The sequence below is a fragment of the Taudactylus pleione genome, unplaced genomic scaffold (assembly GCF_031769625.1).
Source record: "Taudactylus pleione unplaced genomic scaffold, aTauple2 ptg000083l, whole genome shotgun sequence".
Classification (NCBI taxonomy): domain Eukaryota; kingdom Metazoa; phylum Chordata; class Amphibia; order Anura; family Myobatrachidae; genus Taudactylus; species Taudactylus pleione.
The window spans coordinates 12,553,932-12,577,752 of NW_028284485.1; the positions used below are offsets into that span (position 1 = coordinate 12,553,932).

The window sequence follows — 23,821 nt, forward strand, 5'->3', positions numbered from 1 at the left end:
CACCACAGGAAGTAGCTGTTACAGTACTAAAGGATGGTCTCAAAGATAATCTAAAGACCAGGGTGCAAACCTCTCTACCTAACTGGAGAGGAATTACTATAGCTACACTTATGGAATCTGCCATAGAACATGATAAAACATTTCCAGGAAGACAGAGGCATAGAGTGAGAAGTTAATGGTGGCAAGCATTCAGGCTCTATAGGAAGCATATACATGGACAAAAACTTACAAAACACATAAACCAGAAAAATTATATAATTGCAATAAAGAAGTACATCTAAAGAGGGACTGTAAAGTGAGAAATTTGGGGGCCACCTAAGAAGGGAATACCTAGGTACACTCAGAGAGGGCACTCACAAGATTCAGAAAATTTCCAGTGGTTACCCACTCACATAGTGACAGCAAATGCTCTTCTGGAGGATGATAGTCAGTGCTAGGGGTCAGGTCATACCTGTAGTCTACAGCCAGTCAAGTTAACTGAGAATACTAGGAAAGAACCTAGAATGACAGTTGATATATCTGGTACTAAACATACTTTTCTTGTGGATACTGCAGGACGTGGATCACATGTTTTTCTATTTTGGCATTACCATTGCAGGAATTAGTTTCATCCTCAAAACCAGACCGTGTCACACACAATGAGGAGACAAAAGCACCTGCCTTGGGAATACCAGCTTATGGAAAAACCTTTGAGTTATATTGTACAGAAGCTGATGGCTGCGCAGCAGGTGTCCTCACACAGAAACATGGAGACACTAGCACACCTGTAGCATACTACAGTGCACAATTGGACACTGTGGCAAAATCACTCCCAACGTGTTTAAGAGGTGTAGCTGCAACTGCTCTTCTGGTAAATAAGAGTGAGGACATAGTATTAGGGCATGATACAACTGTCTATACACCACATGCAGTATCTGCTTTGTTAAATTCTGCCTTAACCAGACATGTCTCTTCAGCAAGGTTCACGAAATGGGAACTAGCACTGATGGCACCTGCAAATATTACCATTAAACGGTACAATATGTTAAATCCAGCAATGTACTTACCATATGTGCCTCAAGATGCACGAAGGGTGGAAGGAGGTGAGTTTCTGGTTGAAGGTGAGTTTTTCAGGTATAATGACACACATGATTGTATGGAATATTTGAATCAGACCTTTACTGCAAGACCTGACATACGTGACACACCATTAGAAGATGTAGATTTGATGATTTACATGGATGGGAGTTGTCATAGACAGACAGACACAGGAGAATTATGCACTGGTTATGCTGTTGTAAATGATGAGGATGTTGTAGAAGCTGAACCACTTGGTCCACCTCACTCAGCCCAGGTGGCTGAACTGGTCGCATTAAGGAGAGCATGTGAGTTGGCTGAAGGTAAATCTGCTAACATATACACTGATTCTAGGTACACCTTCGGGGTAGTACATGATTTTGGGGCTCATTGGCATCTTAGGAACTTTATAACAGCAGCTGGCACACCAGTAGCACATTCACAGCTCATAAAATGACTTCTGACAGCAATTCAGGTACCAAAAGCAGTAGCTGTCATTAAATGCAAAGCCCTCACTTGTGTGGAAGACCCAGTGTTGATGGGCAATAACAGAGCAGATGAAGCTGCCAAATGGGCAGCAGGGTTGCACATAAATATACCAAATAACAAAGTGATGGTCTTCCAGACAATAGACACACAGAAATTAATTGAAATGCAAGATTTGTGTTTCCTACAGGAAAAGGCGGACTGGAGATTGAAGGGATGTGGTCAGGAGTCCTAAGGACTCTGGAGAGATGGACAAGGTAGGCCAGTTGCTCCCAAGGCATACTACCCAAGCTTGGCTGAGTCAGTGCATGGTCTGACTCACCTGGGAAAATAAGATATGTGCAAGTTGGTCAGAGCATATTGTTGTGTACACCAGGCGTTTCTTCTCAAGCTGGAAATAAAGCAATGTCCTGTCTGAATTGTTTGAGGAAAAATGTCAGGAAGACAATACCAACTGAGCCATCCCATATCCCTCCAACAGATGGTCCTTTTCAGGTAAGACAAATTGACTTAATTCAATTACCACCTTTCAGGAATCTGATAGATGTACTCATTTCACTAGTTATGTTTTCCAGAACATGTGTAAGCTTATGGGAATCAACAGTAGACTTCCCACCCCCTACCGACCGCATGACTGAAACTGGATTAGGATGGGCAGAACTCTTACCGCTCATCCTCCATAGCATCAGAACCACTCCATGATCTCTTAATCTGCCCCCTTTCAGATACTGTTTGGAAAGCAACCTCATTTGATTATAAGTCCATAGGATGATTTGAAGAGTAATAATGAGATTACTGTACAACATCTTATAAAAATGAGTAGACAGTTGAAACAACAGCAACAGAAACTGAAAATGTTGTTACCTGATATGCCAGAGACAAACTGTCTTACACTCAGGTTGTTTGATAGACCGGTGGAAAAGTCCTTAACAGGTGTTGATGACAAGTACCACATCTTTGAAGGTAGCAGAAAGAGATACCTGGGTCCATTATACTCACTGCAGAAAGATCAACCACCCGAAGGGGATACAAGGTGGAGTCGAGACAGATAACGTGGACCTGTTGATTGCGAGCCTGTTCCAGGAGAACTAAAGACTGTAGTGAAAACACCTGAGCCATAGACATGTACAGATTACTATTCCAGCAATGGAGTGGCGATCTGTGTCTGTTTCTTATTCTCGATCCGGGGTTCTTCTCATTCTTATTTGTTTCAGAATTTCCTATTTCTGTGAAGGAAGACATATGACAAAGAGGGAGGTCAATATTGATGATGATAGAGTGGAGTCAGAGGAAATAGCAATAGAACAATCAGGGCAACCTATTGTTAAACTCAGTTCAGGGATTTTTAAAAGATCTGTTAGCTATGGAACTCGGAGACAGTGTGAGGGTTTATTGTCTGATGAATACTGTATTTGTGAGCCCTGTGGATCCCTAGTTGATGAGAAATGCATTCAATGATTCCAGTCCAAGAGTAACCTGCATTTGGGTGAGCATCATTTAGAGGATTACCATTCCTTAGTGGGTAAGGTCTTAAACCAGACTGAATGTTGGTTGTGCACTCATGTGCCTCATGGACAACATAATGTAGGATTAGTACCATTCCCATTAAATTTCTCTGTGGTCCTTGAATTAAGGATAGATAGGTCCATAGACAGTAAGTATAACATCATGAGGTCCCCTAGTTTAAAGCTGCACCAATACTCCATAGATCGGTCTTTGCTTTGTCTGAACATTTCATACATAGAAAGACTGGAGAATTGGGAAGCAGACTTATTGGATCAGACAATGGCTCACCACACCATTAGTGATGAACACCAGGGATGAGGACATAAGGACAAACCAAATGTTGTATCTATTGGAAAAGTTCCTATGGGTTATTGTAAAAATGTTATTCAGGCTGAAACATGTCTTGAACAGATGAGGACAATAGGCATAGGTAGTTTTGTTAAAACTTTATGTAATATTGTGCAGGATCATAATATACCATATGTCCTCCCAGATAATATATACTACATTTCTGGAAGAAGGGCATATTCTTGGTTATTTCTGAGTTCCAAGGGTTTATGTTTTATAGGTAAATTGGTCCCAGAGGTAATGACCCTTATACATGATGAAATGATTGGTATCCATAAAACCACAACACCCCCATACATACACATGCAGAATGAACATCATGACAAAAGAAATATGATCCCTGGTGAAGAACATATAGCCACACAGTTGATTAGTGAAACAACTGGCTTCCAAATTTTGGTAGCATTAGATCCCACCAGGATCACTCTGGGAAATCTAAATTTTAGATAAATTCAAGACCTGGCCAAGTTAATAGACAACATCACCGAGATGTATGAGGACACTTTCAGGTATACAGGTAAAGAGCTACAGGCTTATAAATAGGAATTGTTACAACATAGGCTAGTGTTAAAATGCCTGACAGCTATTACTGGTGTATATTGTGTGACTTTGGCCACCCAATTTGGTGTCAAGTGTTGCACATACATCACAAATAATAATAATGACCCCAAAGAGGTGATTGACCGGAGAATGAATGAAATCCTACAACTGAAATGGGAATTTTGGAAGGACTATAATACCTCCTTGTACGAGACTGAGGTAAAGGTAGAGGAATGGTTCTCGTGGTTAAACCCTGTAAATGGTTCTCTGGTCTAGGGCAGTGGGCCCAGGAAATGATTGCTAGTGCAGGTCAGCTCATTATTCTTATACTTGTTGCCATCTTAGTAATTGGTTTAAGAGTCAGATGTGTTCTTAATGTGTTAAAGTTTGGAAAATGTACCACCAAGCTAAATCGTGAAAAGAAAATCCAAATGGTGGTGAGTGGTGGTGGTGCATTACAATCCTGAAATTGAATGTACCATCAGATAATAACATGTGAAGTAGACTTGGTCATGTATGATAAAATATTCTAAATGTTTCATTAAACATCATAGATAATGTAGTTTTAATACCCCCAAACTTCCTTTACAGGTTTGATGAGGTCCCACATCCCACCAATGGTCCCCTACAGATCCACTGAGTGCATATAAGGGTTGTTTTACCCTTCCTGGAAGTGCATTATTGACGGTTCAATGACCAAGTTGTGTCATACCATTTAGAACATTGAATAATAATTTATTATGCATGACTAAGTAGGTTAAGAAAAGAATGTGATAGTTTTATGTTTGCTTTCAAAGGGTGGACTTTCAAAGTCAAATAATTGGATATGATAGCTGTACAATTATTATTATCTGACGATATAGTCGTCTATGGTCTGATGATGTGTTACTAGGATGCTACTTTGCATCTATTAATACCTAAAAATCTTTAAACCCAAATGTTGTTATTTAGTTTTGCAAGTCGCACAAGAAATAATTGCTTACCAGACTTTGAGTGTGGTTCCAAAGCACAAAAAGTTATTATTCACATTAAAAAATAATTAATTACATGCCTTGATCTAAATACAATTTAGCGCAAAAGATTATACATTCAAAGGTACAGTCGATACATATGCAAGCGCTCTGGATCCAGATTTCCCAACATCAAAAGTGAAGCCTCCGTCAAAAGAAAGAATATGATGACTGACTACTGTACTTAGAGCGCTTCAATATATACCCTACAGAGAGTGAACAGTACAATAGAAATGAGTTGGCATAATCCCATTGGTTCTTGCTCTTGGTTCTTACGATACAGTTCATAGGTCTGTTTGAACAATGGTAGTTCAGCCATCCAATGGCTCATTGTGTGTGTTTTAACAAATCAATAGACACTACATACAAAGTACAATCTAACATCTAATGCTCTATAATCCATAGCTTGCAGACGCATGTTGCGATCTCCTTGCCGATGGAACCAAAGATCTGCAAATAGACAGTGGTTTAGAATGGTACCAAACATGGTCTGCTTAAAATGTACTAAACCTTATATATCAAATACATACATTTGACATCATAATTAATAACTTTAATGTAAACCATAATGTGCAGGAACCTTTTATGAGTGCGTGTATATTTATGATTATATATAAGTATGCGTTGTGTGTCTTCATGCAGCGTAAATGGTGCGCTATATGCAGGGGTTGTGTACAGCACAAAACATGCACTGTGTGTTTATTTTTTAATTTACAATAGCAACTATGTATATGTGTGCACACATTGTGGATACACATGGGATTGTTAAATATATATATATATATATATATAGAGAGAGAGAGAGAGAGAGAGAGAGCTTTAAACAGTAACTGGTTTTATTATTACTTCTGTCTGAACTAAGGCCCTGATTCAGAGCTGGACGCTCTGACCAGAGCGCTCGCTCTGAATCAGGGCCAGCCTATTTAAATTTGGAGCAGCCTTTTGGACGCTCGCATAGCTGTGGGTTACTACCCACAGCTTAATCGAGCATCCATGATGATGGTAGCGATGGTCAAGACCATCGTAACCATCGGTCTTGCAATGAGACCCTGTGGTAGGATCTTGCTGCCACAAGCCCTGGAATGATTTTGGCTCTTTCAGAGCCAAAATCACTCCCACTGACATCATTAGTGATGTCAGTGGGGCCAGCCCCTGACGGTAGGCGTTCCCATGGGAATGCCTCCATCTGGCTGCCATGCACCCGGCACGCCCACCGAAGGGGGCGTGCTGTCAATCACCATCGACAGCACGCCCCCTTTGGTGCGAGACCCGGAGCGACAGCTTGGCTGTTGTAATCCAGGTCTCACGCATGCGCACGACGGAGCTCCCTCCATCGTGCGCATGCGCATTTTGGTACCATTGACCTACTTGCAAGCATCCTGCGCTCATGAGCGGGTCTGAATGAGACCCTAAGTTATCAGAGATGGCAATCAGACACTTGATGGAATCACAATGTAATCAAAGGCCTCTCCAGCCTACTTGGAAATGTAAATGCAAGTTCGTTTAGGTATATAATGACAGACTTAAAGACAATGGTTCAGTTAAACCACTTGTGTGCACCTTACATTATCTTTGTGTATTCCAATTACTAGTTCCAGACATGTCCACAAGACTTGTCTGTAAGCACTGAATATATAAAGTCTTTAAATATGTATGTGTATTCATGCACATTTATTATGTAAAGACTTTAATAGTGTGCAATAACATGGCAGATGTACACAACGCTAAAATAGCGCAGTGCACAATGATATTATACTGACTACGCCAGATGGCGTCGTGCAGACAACACAAACATGGCATCTACAGATATTTTTCAAAGATCTGATCTCAGCCAATCATCCAGCTTCGACAGACCACAATTTGATAGCAAGCAATAGTTATCACACTCTGGTCTTAAAGCTTATTCAGTCATACACTAAGAAATATTATTTAAAGTTATGTTATGGGATGGCACAATGTGGTCATTAAACCATCAATAATGTGTCCCAGGGAGCAACATAAAACTACCCTTTTATGCACTCCGCGGATCTTGGAAGATCATAGGAAAGATGTGGGGATGCACCTAACCTAAAAAAAGGAAGTCTTAAAGGGGATAGGGACTTACATTATTTAGGATGTTTAAAATAACATTTAATAATACATTTCATGCATGGCTAAATCTTTACATCATCTGATGGTACATTCTAGTGCAGGATTGTAATACAGTTCTTCATTTACCTTGGTATTCATAGTATCATTGCTTACCACCATCATAATTTCATTCTCCTGGTTTACCTTAGCATTACATTTTCCACACTTCAACACATTAGGAACACACCTGACACATAAGCCAATTACTAAGATGACAATAAGTACCTACCATTTCCTGGACCCATTCTCCTAGACCAGAACACCATTTTACAGGGTTCAACCATGAGAACCACTTTTCTACCTTTTCCTCTACTTCAGCCACTGAAGCATTAAGGTTCTTTCGAAATTCCCATTTCAGCTGCAGAATTTTATCCATCTTCCGGTCTATCACCTCCTTGGGGTCACTAGTGTTATTAGTGATATACGTGCATCATTTGACACCAAATTTGGTGGCCAGAGTCACACATTACCCTCCAGTGACAGCTTTTAAATAATTTAACACTAGCCTATGTTGCTCAAGTTCCTTCTTATAAGCCTGTAACTCTCTACCTGTATACCTAAACATGTCATCATACATCTTGGTGATGTTATCTATTAATTTAGCAAGATCTGGGATGTAACTAAAATTTAAAGTACCCTGAGCAATCCTGGTGGGATCTAGTGCTACTAAAAGTTGAAAGCCAGTTGTTTCACTAATCAACTGTGTGGCTTTATGTACTGTACATCACCAGGTATCATGTTTCATTTGTCTTTGTGTTCATACTGTGTATGAAGATATGGTGATGGTGTGTTTTTATGAATACCAAGCATTTCACCATGTGTAAGGGTCAAAACCTCTGAGAGTACCTTTCCCAGGTAACATAAACCTTCTGAACTTGGAGAGAGCCACTTATACGCTTTCCTTCCACATATAAAATACACATCATTGGGGAGAACATAAGGAATAGAATGCATCATAATCATTAAACACATTTCCCTAGCAAATGATTTTCTCTCAGGTTCTCCCATCTGACTAACACACATTTCTGGTTGTATAACCATGAAACAGTACCCTTCTGGTACCCTACCAACCATTTCTTTGGTGTCACTACATGTATACTGATACCGGATGTGTCTCCCACTTAATCTAACTGTGCATAAAATATTAAAATTTATAGGTTCATTATCAGCTCTTAGTGAGAAGGTCATCGTCTGGTTATTCCCAGTCACCTCCCAACTTCCTGGTTTGTTTAAGTTGGTGATGTTCAAACACAAAAGTGATCTATCTACTTGGTACTGGTGGAGTTTAAAATGTGGTGGTTTAGACATAAGAATTTTTCATCCAGCATCTACCCTTGTTGTAATTCTTAAACCTCAGAGACATTTAATGGAAATGGCACTAACCCTACATTATATTTCCCCTAAGCCACATGAGAGCACACTCAACAGTCAGTCTGGTTTAAAACTTTGCCCACCATGGTATGATAATCCTCTAAAGGATACCCACCCCAATACTGGTTATATTTAGTTTGGCACCATTGGGTGCATCTCTCATCAACTAGGGACCCACAAAACTCACAAATAAAATATTCCTCAGACGATAAACCTTCACACTGTCTCCGAGGGTCCAGACTAATATATCTTTTAGCAATTACTGTACTGAGTTTGGTCAGATACTCCCCCGATTGGTTTAGCACTTCTTCTCCCGACTCTACTCCATTGATATCACCATCACCTCCCCTTTCTGTCATCTGTCCTCCATCACAGAAACCAGAGATCCCGAAACAAACTAGGATGATGAAAACTCCGGAAGAAGACACAAACATAACCCCAGAACACCACTCCAGTGGAACAGTGATCTACAAATTTCTTTAACTCAGGTGTCTCACTACAACTTTTAACTCTCCTGGAACAGGCTCACATTTGACAGGTCTACTTTATCTGCCTCGACTCCACCTTGTATCTCCACCAGTTGGTTGACCTTTCTGCAGTGAGTGGAATGGACCATGGTATCTCTCTCTGCTACTTTCAAGGAAGTTGTACTCATCAGCAACACTTGATACGGACCTTCCCACTGATCTGTCAGACAGCCTGAATGCAAGAAATTTCTGATCATAACAAATTCTCCATGTTCAACATTATGACAGTTTGTTTCTGGCATATCAGATGACAGCAATTTCAGTTTCTGCTGCTATTTCAACTGTTTACTCATTGTTATAAAATACTTTACAGTAACCTCATTGTTACTCTTCAAATCTTCCTGTGGACTTACAATCAAATGAGGTTGTCTACCAAACAGTACTTCAAAGGGGGAACAATTGAAAGGGGGTGTAAGAGTTGTCCTGATGCTATGAAGGACTAGAGGTAAGGCTTCTGGCCACCCCAGTCCAGTTTCTGCAATGATCTTACTTAGTTTGTTGTTAATAGTGCCGTTCACTCTCTCCACCTTCATACTGGCCTGTGGTCGATAGGGGGTGTGGAGTTTACTATTAATACCCATCAACTTACTCATGCTCTGGAAAAAATCACCTGTGAAATGAGTACCCCTATCACTTTCAATAATTCTAGGGATGCCTTATCTGCATACAAACTCCTGTACAATCTTTTCAACAGTGAAAACAGCAGTATTAGTGGCAGCTGGGTATGCCTTTACCCTGTTAGAAAACACATCTGTACAAACTAATACATACTTGAGGTTCCTGCAGGGTGCTAATTGGATTTAATCAATTTGTATTACCTGAAAAGGTCCATCTGTCAGAGGGATGTGAGAAGGCTCGGTTGGTTTTGTTTTTCCAATGTTCTTCCTCAAGCATGTCAAGCAGGACATTGCCCTCTTTTTGGCTTGGGAAGAGAAACCTGGTGCACACCAATATGCCCTAACCATCTTGCACATACCATGATTACCCAGGTGAGTCAGATCGTGTGCTGCCTCAGCCAAGCTTGGGTAGTGTGCCTTGGGTGCCATCGGCTTACCTTGTCCAAATTCCCAGAGTCCAGAGGACTCCCGTCCACATCCCGTTGATCTCCAGACTGCCTTTTCCTGAATGGAACACAATTTTTTCATCTCAATTAACTTCTGCGTATCAATAGTTTGAAAAACCATCATTTGGCTAACTGGCATGTTAATTCTTAAACCTGCTGCCCATTTGACAGCTTCATCTGCCCTGTTATTGCCCAGTGACACTGGGTTTTCTTCACTTGTATGAGCTTTACATTTGATGATGGCTACTTCTTTTGGTAGCTGAAGTGCTGTCAACAGTCCTTTTGTGTGGTGGGACTGTGCGACTAGTGTACCTGCTGCTGTCATAAAAATTCTTAGATGCCATAGAGCCCCAAAATCATGTGCTACCTTAAGGCATACCTGGAGTTAGTGCAGATGTTAGCTGACTTACCTTCTGCCAGTTCACATGCTTCATTAATGCCACCAGTTCAGCCACCTGTGCTGAATGAGGTGGCCCAAGTGGTTTGGCGTCTACAACATCATAATAATTTACAATGGCATAACCTGTGCATAATTCTCCTGTGTATGTTTGTCTATGACAACTCCCATCCATGTAGAATGTCAAATCTGCATTTGCTAGTGGTGTAGTATATCTGGTCTAGCAGTAAAGGTCTGATTTAAATACCCCATAGAAACGTGTGTCACTATACCTGCAAAACTCACCTTCAATCAGCAACTCACCTCTCTCCACCCTTTGTGCATCCTGAGACACATATGGTAAATATCTTGCTGGGTTTAACTTACTGCACTGTTTAATGGTGATATTTGCAGGTGCTATTAAAGTTAGTTCCCATTAAGTGAACCTAGCTGAGTAAACATGTCTGGTTTGGGCAGGATTCAGCAAAGCAGATACAGCATGGGGTGTGTAAACAATCATATCATGGCCTAATACTACATCCTCACTTTTACTGACCAAAAGAGCAGTTGCTGCTACACTTCTTAAACATGCTGGGAGTGATCTTGCCACAGTGTCCAATTGTGCACTGTAGTATGCAACGGGTCTACTAGCATCACCATGTTTTTGTGTGAGGACACCTGCTGTGCAACCATCAGCTTACATACAATATAATTCAAAAGGTTTTTCATAATCAGGTATTTGCACGTGCTCTTGTGAGACTGTCCATAAGGCTAAGTAAAGCCTGCTCTGTTTCCCCTGTGTGTACAACACGATCGGACTTAGGCCCTGACTCAGAGTCAGACACTCTTACTTCTTCGAGCAGCCTCCTTGCCACTCGCATAGCTGTGGGTGACCACCAACAGCTACAGTGAGCAGCCAAAATGATGGTCGCAATGGTCAAGACAATCATGACCATCGGGCTTGCAACAAAATCCTGCAGTAGGGTCTCGCTGCCGCAAGCCCTGGAGTGCTTTTCGCTCTATCAGAGCCAAAAGCACTCCCACTGACATCACTAGTGATGTCAGTGGGGCAAGCTCCAGATGGTAGGCATTCCCATGGGAATGCCTCTGCCTGGGCAGCCACTCCCCTGACATGCCCACCAAAGGGGGCGTGCTGTCAATTAACATTGACAGCATGCCGCTTTTGGTGCGAGACCCATTATTTGGGTCTCGCGCATGCGCATGACAGAGCCGCCTCAGTCATGCGCATGCGCACTTGGACTACATCGACCCGCTTGCGAGTGCTCAACACTCACGAGTGGGTCTGAATCAGGCCCTTAGTCCCGTAATGGTAAAGCCAAAAATGGAAAAACCTGGGATCCACATTCTGCAGTATCCACACTTTCCCAAGAAGGTATGGATTTGCTGTTGGTTTTGCAGCAGTGTCATGGTCTGTATGGCCTGAATTCGGTCAGTAGTCAGATGTCATAGCCCCTGGGTTAGGCAGTGTCCCAAGTATTTAACCTTAGTCTGGCATGGCTGTAATTTGTCCTTAGCAACCTTGTGTCCTGTCTGTGAGAGATGAAGCAACAGTAGTTTAGCATCATTTAAACATGACATAAATGAATCAGAACACAACAATAAATCATCTACATATTGTATTAGAACAAATCCATTGGCAGGTGGAAAAGATTGCAAACAGTCGTGTAAGGCCTGGGAGAAGGTACTGGTGCTGTCTATGAAGCCTTTGGGTGATCGTGTCCATGTGTATTGTACCCCCCTGTATGTGGGGGGTACAATACAGTATGTAAATAGGTACTGACAGTCAGGATTAAGAGGGACATAGAAGAAGGCAGAACAGAGGTCAAAGACAGTAAAATGGGTGGCGGATGGTGGGATTTGCATGTGGATGACAGCTGGATTAGGCACTACAGGGAATTATCTCTCAACTGCCTTATTAACCTCTCTAAGGTCCTGTACAAATCTATAGCCCCTCCCCCAAGCCTTTTTCACTGGAAAAATGGGACTATTGGCTACACTTGCTGTACAGACTAAAATTCCCTGTTGCAATAATCGCTCAATTATAGGATAAACCCCTATCTCTACTTCTGGTTTTAATTGGTAATGGGGAATTTTTGGAGCTTGCCTACCACTTTTTAGATTTACCATTATGGGAGCTAGATTTGCCATGAATCCAGTGTCCTGTCCATCTTTGGTCCAAAGGGAACCCGGTATTTGAGATAAAATCTCCTTTACATGTGATGGACTTTGCTCTAGGATGGTAGATTGAAGCATAAACCTTTTTGGAGTGTCCAATATATCCCTTACCTCATGCACAACTCTCTATGGGATATCTAAAAATATACAATCAGTGGTACAATAAATGACACATCCCATTTTACACAGCAAATCCCTTCCCTGTAGATTAGTAGGAGCCACTGCTGCCAGGAGATATGAATGCCTGGTATGCAATGGCCCGATAGTAACCTCTGCAGATTTGGTTATAGGATAATGCTGCACTTTACCCATTACACCCATTGCTGGTACTGTTTTGCTGGTCACCTGTAAATTGGATGGAGATTTTATCACTGATCTGGTTGCCCCTGTGTCTACTAGAAAATAATGTTTTGTACCAGCTACATCAACCAACATTACAGGTTCTTCCCAAGTACTCCCAGTTAAACTGACTGGCTGTAGACTACAGGTATGACCTGACCCCTAGAGCTGACTGTCTTCCTCCAGTAAAGCATTTACTGCCATGATGTGAGCAGGTGATTGCTGGAACTGTCCTGACTGTTATGGGAGCCCCTTCTTTGGGTATCTCGGTCTTCCCTGGTTTGGCGATTCCCACTTTCTAGCTTTACAAAACCTACTTATGTGTCCCTCCTTGTTACAAATATAACACCTTCGTGATTGACGTGTATTGAAAGGTTGTTGTTGTGTGGGTTGTGGAGTGTGGAAAGATTGTGGTTGTATATGGGATATGGGTTTGGAGGTTGTGTGAGATGAGTTTATTGTGGCTGTGTGTGATAAGATTGCTGTGGTGATATTTGCATTCCTTCCAGAGCTTGAATACTAACAGCCATTAGTTTGTCACTCTGCATTTCTCTCTTCCTAAGGATGTTTTTATCATGTTCAATTGCAGATTCCCTGAGGGTGTCTACCGTAACTCCCCTCTATCCAGGAGGTGAGGTCTGAACCTTGGTCTTTAGAATGTCTTTAAGACCATCCATAAGCACTGTTATGGTCATTTCCCTGTGGTGTGTGTTGTCTTTTATATATTCTATACCTGTGTATTGGGTAATAGTCTGCAGCACTCTGGTGAAATAATCTGCTGCAGACTCACTGTTTTTCTGCTTAATTGTAAAAATTTTACTCCAGTTAACTACCACTGGGAAATATACAGCCAATTGGGTGACAAAGCGTGTTATGTTGTCCTGATTGCCTACATCAGTTATGGGACTTTCTCCATTCAATACACAGGCCATGATAAACTTTTTCATGTCGGTATTGTGTGGAAGACATGCCCATAATACCACTCACCAATCTTTGTTGGTTGGCTTATGAGCATTACCTAAATCCTTTACAAATCTCTGGCACTTTGCTAGTTCTTTCCTAGGGTCAGGGAAATCTGTCATTATGGAATGTAGCTCCGCTCTCATCTATGGACAATGCATCACTACATCCCTTGTGGTTACTATACCATCTGCGTCTGGATTCCCATTGGGAACAGTTATTGTCTGGATGGGATTGAAGCCTGCCACACTGCTAACTTTGGCCTTGCTAGCTGGTGGAGGGTTGATCCTATTACTACTACGTATGGTATTAACAACATCGGCTACTGTTACAGCAGGTGTTAATACTTCCTGCACTGGTGGGGTTACCTCCATCACTAGTACTAGTGGTGCAGCTACCTCTGCTTGCTGTGATGGTATATTTAACATTTGGGCAACATGATAAAAAGCTGACCATACAACAGGCTCATCATCTGCTTTATAAACATGTTCCTTATAGTTACTCAGGAGAGGATACAAGTTACTTGTTACATTTTTATGATTTTTGAGATCGACTGTACCTTCACCCCCATCTGCATAGGGAAGAGGTGGTGTGCATGCATTACTAACATTCCCTTCTGAATCACTGTCTTGCCATGCGTGCACGCTCTCTTGTGGCGCGCACACAATACTGTTTAGCATTGCATACGTGCTCACTTGCGATGTGAGCACAACACTAGTTTGCATTGTCTTCCCACCACTAAACCACATGTTCCCCTTGTGCTGTCACAACTTTAGACAATCATTAAACTTTATACTTTTCTTTACAGATTTCACTAAACATATACTATCTCTAACATTATTCAGTACCTCCTGAATCAAAGCTACCAATCTTAGGAAAAGTTTTCTACATTTCTTGGTCATCTTGACCCATACGTCACAGTACGCCGTAGCGTACGCCTCAAACTTTTTAAACATGATATACCTGGCCGAACCAGTCAGTTGTTTCACCAGCAGCACATCATCAACCATTTCCAGAGATTGCTTCGCACCCATCTGAGAAAATGCTTAGCAATTTCTAGAGAATTTCGATTGGTGAATGATTTTCAGTGAGCTACATTCATGCGCTCCCTCCCATTATGCACAGCCGGCCCGTTAAGCATTTCAGTCAGCTTGCATAAGGAGGAGCAGAATAATCACCTATGTAAATTATTCTACCTGCAGCAAATTCAACCCAGGCTTCACCCGCTCGCTTCTTCCCTTCTTTATGCACCACCTTCCCGGTAAGTGAAATGGTCAGTGTGCATAAACAAGGAGTAAAATAACTGCCTAGCTGATTATTTTACTTGTGGTGAATTTATCTTAAGCTTCACCACTCGCTTCTTACTTTGAGTTTACTCACAGTTGGTAGCATCTAGGAGTTCCAATGACTCCTAACCTTGCCAGCAGTTTCTCTCCCACAACAACCCACTTCACAATCACAGTTTATATAACCATGCAGTCTGATCACATTGCCCAAAGAACCTAACTGATCAACAGACTTTGCAAATAATGGTTGTTGGACCGAGAAGCCCCTTAGTTTCTCGATAACCACAATGTACCTGCTTTGTCACTGGCCCAGTAGTTTGAATGGCTCCATCAGGCACCTACTGAATTTCAACCTAGGCTTAGCAGACAGTAGCCTCCACTTTACAATCACACATTTCAATTACATACACCTTTTCTGCGTAGAAAAAAAATTAAACCTTTTCCCTAAATATAGTAGTGTAATTCATAGGTTTAACAAGCATTCATGCTTTGAATACAATGACTGTTTGAACACATGGCAGCAATACAGGAAATATGCATACACTATTGTGCGAATAAAACAAACTTTTCCTTCCTTGTCCGTGGATTATATACAGTGCTCCTTGAACTCACACAATAACGGATATCGGTTTCTCAACATTGACTGGTAGCAGGTTTTCGAACACAGTGCGTTTTTTCCTGCATATGCTGCCTTCCAGCCTTTGTTGAGAGATCGATAACCATGTGCTACCATGTAAACTCCGGTAGCGTGACCTCACTATGAGCCCCCAAATATGAATACCTAATAAGCTCTGTACCCAAATGTCGCTATTTAGCATTGCAAGTCGCACAAGAAATAATTGCTTTCTAGACTTTGAGTGTGGTTCCAAAGCACAAAAAAGTTATTATTCACATTAAAATGAATTAGTTACATGCCTTGATCTAAATACAATTTAGCGCAAAAGATTATTCATTCAAAGGTACAGTCGATACATACGCAAGTGCTCTGGATCCAAATTTCCCAGCATAAAACATGAAGCCTCCGTCAAAAGAAAGAATATGATGACTGACTACTGTACATAGAGCGCTTAAATATATATCCTACAGAGAGTGAACAGTACAATAGAAACGAGTTGGCATAATCCCATGGGTTCTTGCTCTTGGTTCTTATGATACAGTTCATAGGTCAGTTTGAACAGTGGTGCCATCCAATGGCTCTTTGGGTGTGTTTTAACTAATCAATACACACTACATACAAAGTACATTCTAACACCTAATTCTCTATACTCCATAGCTTGCAGACGCATGTTGCGATCTCCTTGCCAATGGAATCAGTAATATGCAAATAGACAGTGGTTTAGAATGGTACCAAACATGGTCTGCTTAATATGTACTAAACCTTAGATATCAAATCCTGTCATTTGAAATCATAATTAATAACTTTAATATAAACCATAATGTGCAGGAACCTTTTATGAGTGCGTGTATATTTATGATTATATGTAAGTATGCGTTGTGTGTTTTCATGCAACATAAAAGGTGTGCTGTATGCAGGGGTTGTGTACAGCACAAAACATGCACTGGGTGTGTTTTTGTTTTATTTACAATAGCAACTGTGTATATGTGTGCATGCATTGTGGATACTGTCTGAACTAAGGCCCTCATTCAGAGCCATACACTCTGAGCAGAGTGCACGCTCTGAATGAGGGCCGCCCTCCATAAAAATGGAGCGTCCTCCTGGATGCTCGTATAGCTGTGGGTCACCACCCACAGCCTATACGAGCGTGCAGTTGGATGGCCGCGATGGTCATGACCATCGCGACCATCAAAACTGTGAGCCAGAGCCTGCGGTTGAGGTTTTCTACCGCAAGCTCCAGAGTGATTTTGGCTCTATCAGAGCCAAAATCACTCCCACTGACATCACTAGTGATGTCAGTGGGCCGGCTTCGGACGGGAGGCATTCCCTTAGGAACGCCCCCGTCAGGGAGGCATGCCCCCGGCACACCCAACAAAGGGGGTGTGCTGTCAATCAACATCGACAGCACGCCCCCTTTGATCAGACACAATGAGCGAAGGAAAGTCCTTCGCTCGTCGCGTCTGGCGCATGCGCACAACGGAGCTCCCTCCGTCGTGCGCATGCTCAGTGCAGAACATCGACCCACTTGCGAGCGGACAGCCGCTCGTGAGTGGGTCTGAATCAGGGCCTAAGTTATCAGAGATGGCCAGCAGACACTTGATGGATTCACAATGTAATCAAAGACCTCTCCAGCCTACTTGGAAATATAAAAGCAAGTTTATTTAGGCATAAAATGATAGTCAGACTTAAAGACAATGGTTCTGTTACGATCCTCTAGCAATTTACTAGGACCGAGATGGATTTATTGGAGATACATGGCACATAGAAGAACAGTCACAAGCAGAATATTATAATAATGACAGTTTACTTAATAAATGATATGGTGGACCAGGAGGGCCAGTACAAACACAACATGTCCATGATGTAATAAGGAGCTGAAACAATAGGACAGTCAATAGAATATACTGTAGACTTACAGTCCAAACTAAAGTTGTTAAATGGCCAGGAGGCCTAGTTGACAGCGATGCTTGAAATGTGGTGTAGTAGCAGGATTGCTGGATGACTTGGAGGGCCTAGTAGACAGTGATGCTTGAAACGTGGTGTAGAAGCAGGATTGCTGTATGGCCAGGAGGCCTAGTTGACAGCGATGCTTGAAATGTTGTGTTGAAGCAGGATTGCTGTACGGCCTGGAGGGCCTAGTTGACAGCGGTGCTTGAAACGTGGTGTAGAAGCAGGATTGCTGTATGGCCTGGAGGGCCTAGTAGACAGCGATGCTTGAAACGTGGTGTAGAAGCAGGATTGCTGTATGGCCTGGAGGGTCTAGTAGACAGCGATGCCTGAAACGTGGTGTTGAAGCAGGATTGCTGTATGGCCTGGAGGGCCTAGTAGACTGCGATGCTTGAAACGTGGTGTAGAAGCAGGGAAGCTGTATGGCCTGGAGGGCTCTGCAGACAGCAAAGCTTGAACCAAGGGTACTTGGGTCACTTAGAAGCCGGTGAGCAGAATACACGCAGCATGTACAAATTATAGCTGGAAGTCTGGATGCACAGAAAGCAGGTTGCATAACCAAAAGTTCCACACAAAAACTCTATAGCCGACAGGGCTGCGACAGTCCAGGAAGTTCAAATAGGATCAGCTGCCAATCAGGCACCACTAGGAGGAAACATGTGAAATCCTCTGACGTCTGGGTCTCCTAGCAACTGGCAACCTAGAAGCATGGTCAGGAGCAGGAGGAATACTGGCAGGAGACAAGTCCTGGACTGGACTTGTAACAGGTTCAGTTAAAACACTTGTGTGCACCTCACAGTATCTTTGTGTACTCCAATTACTAGTCCCAGACATGTCCACAAGACTTGTCTGTCAGCAATGAATATATAAAGTATTTAAATATAAATGTGTAATCATGTGCATTTATTATGTAAAGACTTTAACAGTGTGCAGTAACACTGCAGATGTACACAACGCTAATATAGTGGCGAGCACACTGATATTATACTGACTACACCAGATGGTGTCATGCAGACAACGCAAACATGGTGTCTTCAGATATTTTCAAAGATCTGATCTCAGCCAATCATCAAGCTTTGACACGTTGGTGCAATCCGATGCGCTAAAATGCGGATCCACAACACACATACGCTGATGCACATAATGCACACGGGTCCTGATTCAGAGCCAGACATTCCTTCAGAGCGCTCACTCTGAATCAGGGCATTTTTTTTGTTGCGGCCTACTGGCCACTTGCTAAGCTGTGGGTAACCATCTACAACTTTTGCGAGCGGCCAGGTGATGGTCGCGATGGTCACGACCATCGTAACCATCGGGGCTTGCGACGGGACCCTTGTGGTAGGGTCTCGTCCATTGCAAGCACCAAAGAGCTTCCTGCATTAACACAAATGGCAGGCGTTCCTTCGGGAACACTTCCTGTGGGAAAGCTTCCTGCTCCCACAAATGGCACGCGTTCCTTCAGGAACAACTCTGTTTGTGCAGCCACCCCTCCTCCCCACCTACAAAACAGGGAAAGCTGTCGATGAACATTGACAGCCACCCGTTTTGCAGTGAATCCTGAAGCGAGAGTTTCTCTCTCACTCTGGGGCTTGCGCATGGCGCATGCCGCACGTGCACAGTACCCCACCATCGACCTACTTGCGAGCGCTATGTGCTCGTGAGTGGGTCTGAATCAGGCCCACATATATATACATATACACGGATGCTCATATGTGGATTCACATACTTACACATGGACGCTCATCTGTATGTATTCACGTACATACACATAGATGCACATTTGCTCCGAGCGATGTTCGCACAACTGCACATGCGTATGGGTCATAATGCGCATGCGCCAACCAGTCATTGCGGTCTGAAATCGAGCGCTCGCAAAATAGCGAGTGCCTGCTAATTTGAGATACAGGATGAGGCATTTGTGGGTGGTAACAGGGGAAGGTGCTTGAAAATGGGGAGTTGAGATCCGAACGCAGGCATGCCAAACGGTCAAAACGGGCATTTTAAGGGTGTGCATAATTAACAAAGCAGCGTCATCGACCACGTCACTTGGTTGTTTCTTAGGCTGAACTGTTCGCATGATTGCGGTAGGAAAATCCAACCACAAGCACTGCGAGCAGTTGAGACGCCTTTCGATGTACTTGATTAATCTATAAGCGGAGATGACGTAGGATGCCAGCGGCCAGGGGGCGTCTTTACAAAATAGCGAGCGCATGTTTCGTTCACTCGCTCAGACATAGAGGCGTCAACAGACCGCAAAGAGCGAGCGCTCAATTTAAATAGCCGGCCCCTTTTTCAGAACAAGCGAGCGCAAATAGCGTCCGACTCTGAATCAGGCCCTCTGTTTGAAAATGTTATGAAGAGAATAATATTTTACTCTTAATTAAACTATGAATACAATAATTGGTACACACAAAACATACATGACAAAAAAATATGTTTAAGGTGTGCAGTACCATACATACAAGAGAAGAATCTCTGTTAGAGAAAATTCAATAAGCAGATAGTTATGCCAGAAAAGAAAATCAGTAGTGCAGAAATTCGTCAGTACTGTACACAATAGAATTAAGACTCAATTTTGAGGAAATTCAAATAGGCAGGCAATAATGCCAATAAAATCAGAGAATCAAAGATTCATCAACAAATCTGGGTGACGGCCAATAGTATAAGGTAGTTTATCAGCCCGTTTTGATACCAATCAAAATTGTTGCATATACCCTCTATAGTGTCTTCAGGGTATCAATAAGCCTCCTTAATATAACTATTGTAATGTATACGTATAGAACGCTCGCTCTGAATCAGGGCCCTCCTACCTCTTATTGGAGCAGCCTCCTGGCAACTTGCATAGCTGTAGGTGAGCACCCACAGCTTATGCGATCGGCCAAAAAGATGGTCGCGATGGTCATGACCATCGCGACCATTGGGCTTGCGACGAGACCCTGCGGTAGGGTCTCACTGCCACAAGCCCAGGACTGCTTTTGACTCTATGAGAACCATGGGAACACCTCCATCTGGGCAGGCACACCCACCAAAGGGGGTGTGCTGTCAATCAACATCGACAGCACGCCCCCTTTGGTGCGAGACCCATAATGTCGCTATTTGGGTCTCGCGCATGCACACTTGGGCACCATCGACCCGCTTGCAAGCGTTCAGCGCTCGTGAGTGGGTCAGACTCAGGCCCAGAGTTCTATCAATAAGTATTAATCTACTCAATATATACACTTACATACTGGTTAACGCTGCGTGCTAATGAGTCAGACATAGTACAATCGATGTATATTCACACCACATATAAATCAAAATAAATTGCCATGGAGAAACCAGGACTTTTGGCACAACATGTGTAGACAGAGATTCATCTCGCCGCTGGGCCTGTCTGTCTTGGTCTACAGCCGCTTACCTCCGTGCAGTGGTAACAGGTACCTGGCATTTCACATTATCCCATGATTAGGATTGCCAACCAACACCACAGGCATTACAGGAACATATCCTATAACTTTTAATACCTTGGGATATGTCCCATAGACTATCCTTTTGGATCGTAGCCAGCCGCTACTTAACTGCTGAAAAATGTAACTGTGTATACCCGATACAGTTTCATGTTTTTGATCATCATACAGCACAGGGCTTTTCAGGAATCTCCTGTCTAGTACAGTGCTCCCACAGCCGAAGTACATCTTATCTTTAGCTTGATAGGAACACATTCCTATACTTCATAATACTTTTGACTACTTTTTCTCACTCTCTCACCAGCTGCCAACCCCACTCTCTCATCCCATGTCCGCTGTTTCATATAAGACATGGATACAGCAGAAGTGGGGGTGACAGACTCTGGACCCCTTTATCAGATATTACAATCTCTCAAATTATTTACTATATATATGATCCTTTAATTGTATTTATTATCAAATTACATGGATTTTGGAGGTTAATTCTATGTTGTATCTAGAGATATGCACTGTTTTTGAATGTGTTAACTTGCTTTTCAGATTCCAGGTGACATTTAATCTTGACACCGCAATGTGACCCACCCTTTATTTTTTACAGTTTGTGTACTTTCCTTTACAGTGTGGTCAGAGGATACATTGCAGCTGAGTTTGCAACAATTGGTGTTATTTTTGATATATATGTGGTATGACTATATACTCAGTTAGGCTCAGAGTAGAAGGGGTGTATATCCCCCTGGAAGTAATAATAAGTTTCAATATATTCTGCACAATTCTGTGTATCTTTCTTTACAGTGCGATAAGAGGCTACATTGTATCTGATTCTGTAACAATTGGTGCTTTTCTTGATTTATATGTGGTATGATTATACATCCATTGTACTATGTCTGACTCATTAACATGCAGCGTTAACCAGTATGTAAATGTATATATTGAGTAGATTAAAAATTATTGATATAACTCTGTATTTATAGAGTCATTTCAGAGACCAACATATATTACCTATGCTTATTATATCCTATATGATTGTGGTTCCAAACATGTACTACTACCAATCATACAAACTCTACTAAGAGGCTTCTGATATCCAGTAAATATTGTGGCTCTATACGTATACATTACAATAGTTATATTAAGAAGGCTTATTGATACCCTGAAGACACTATAGAGGGATATATGCAACATTATTTTTGGTATCAAAATGGGCTGATAAACTACCTTATACTATTGGTCGTCACCCAGATTTGTTGATGAATCTTTTATTCTCTGATTTTATTGCCCTTATTGTCTGCCTATTTGAACTTCCTCAAAATTAAGTCTTAGTTCTATTGTGTACAATACTGACGAATATCTGCACTACAGATTTTCTTTTATGGCATAACTAGCTGCCTATTGAATTTTCTCTAACAGAGATTCTTCTCTTGTTTGTACAGTACTGCACACCTTATACAATGTATAAGTTTTTTGTCATGTATGTTTTGTGTGTGTACCAATTATTTTATTCATAGTTTAATTAAAAGTGAAATTTTACTCTATTCATAATATTTTCAATGACTAGATTGACCAGAAGCAAGAACCAATGAGAACCTGTCAATTTGTCCCTTTGTTAACTCTGAAACCTGTAAGGTATATAAGCTGTGACCTGACCTCTGTGTATATGTATCTTCTTGCAACCACAGACTTCTGAAATGATGACTGTATACTGTGACCAGTGTGCACGCATATGTATCGGGTTGTACTATTTTCATTGCTTTTTACTCTAAATGTTAAATCTTACATTGTGTTACCCTTTTTACATAAATACATTTTTTGTGCTTTGGAACATGATTGGACTGAAAAGCAATACTTCCTTAAGTGACTTGCAGTGCTAAATAGTAACTTATAGGAATCAATATGTACAATGGGTGTTACGCTCTGGAGGGGTGGTGTCCCATGTTCCCTGGTCCATCCACTTACCCTAATATCCTCTTATTTCTGATTCCTCCTTGTCTCCTCTCTCATCATCATTGTCATGTGTTAGTATCCTTCTGCCTGCTTGGAGTGTATGCCTCCAAGCAGGCAGACAGCTTTTCAGCTCGATGTAATTCACCAACCGCAGCAAGACTTCTGGGTCACATACTCTTGTATGATCATGTAGACCCTGGCCGTCTACCACCACGGCCGGTGCTCAACTCACACAGGTGGTGAGTAGACTTGGGGGCAATCTTGCGGCCAGAGGTCGATGGTGCTTATCAGAGTGTGTGCCTGGTTACACACTCTGAATGTTGCTGTGAGGCTCATAGTCAGTTACTTCTGGGTACTTCTCAATATCATAAGAATTTGCGGTACCCTTAGTTAGTGGTCAGTGGTGAGAAAATGCTGATAAATTCTATTGCTGTAAAGTCCTCCAATGGGTAAATAGCTGCTATTATAATAAAGATTAATATCTGGTGGAGGATTTAGAAAGTCCAACGCATAGCAGCCTCTACAGCCTTCGTTAGGGTCATAATTGTCATGTAGTCTGTATGTCTTTATATAGTGGACCTACCCTGATGTCACTAAAGCTGGGAGATTCCAGTTGCAAGGGTAGTTCACTGTAAACAAATGTTTCTATTGGTTGTATGATTTTTGTCATTAAGTAT

The 23,821-nt window shown here is 42.0% G+C and overlaps 1 pseudogene; it reads left to right on the forward strand.

The window, feature by feature from the left end:
* The first annotated feature begins 2,688 nt into the window (after window positions 1-2,688).
* Window positions 2,689-4,212, forward strand: LOC148532143 (uncharacterized; annotated as a pseudogene).
* Window positions 4,213-23,821: the final 19,609 nt, after the last annotated feature.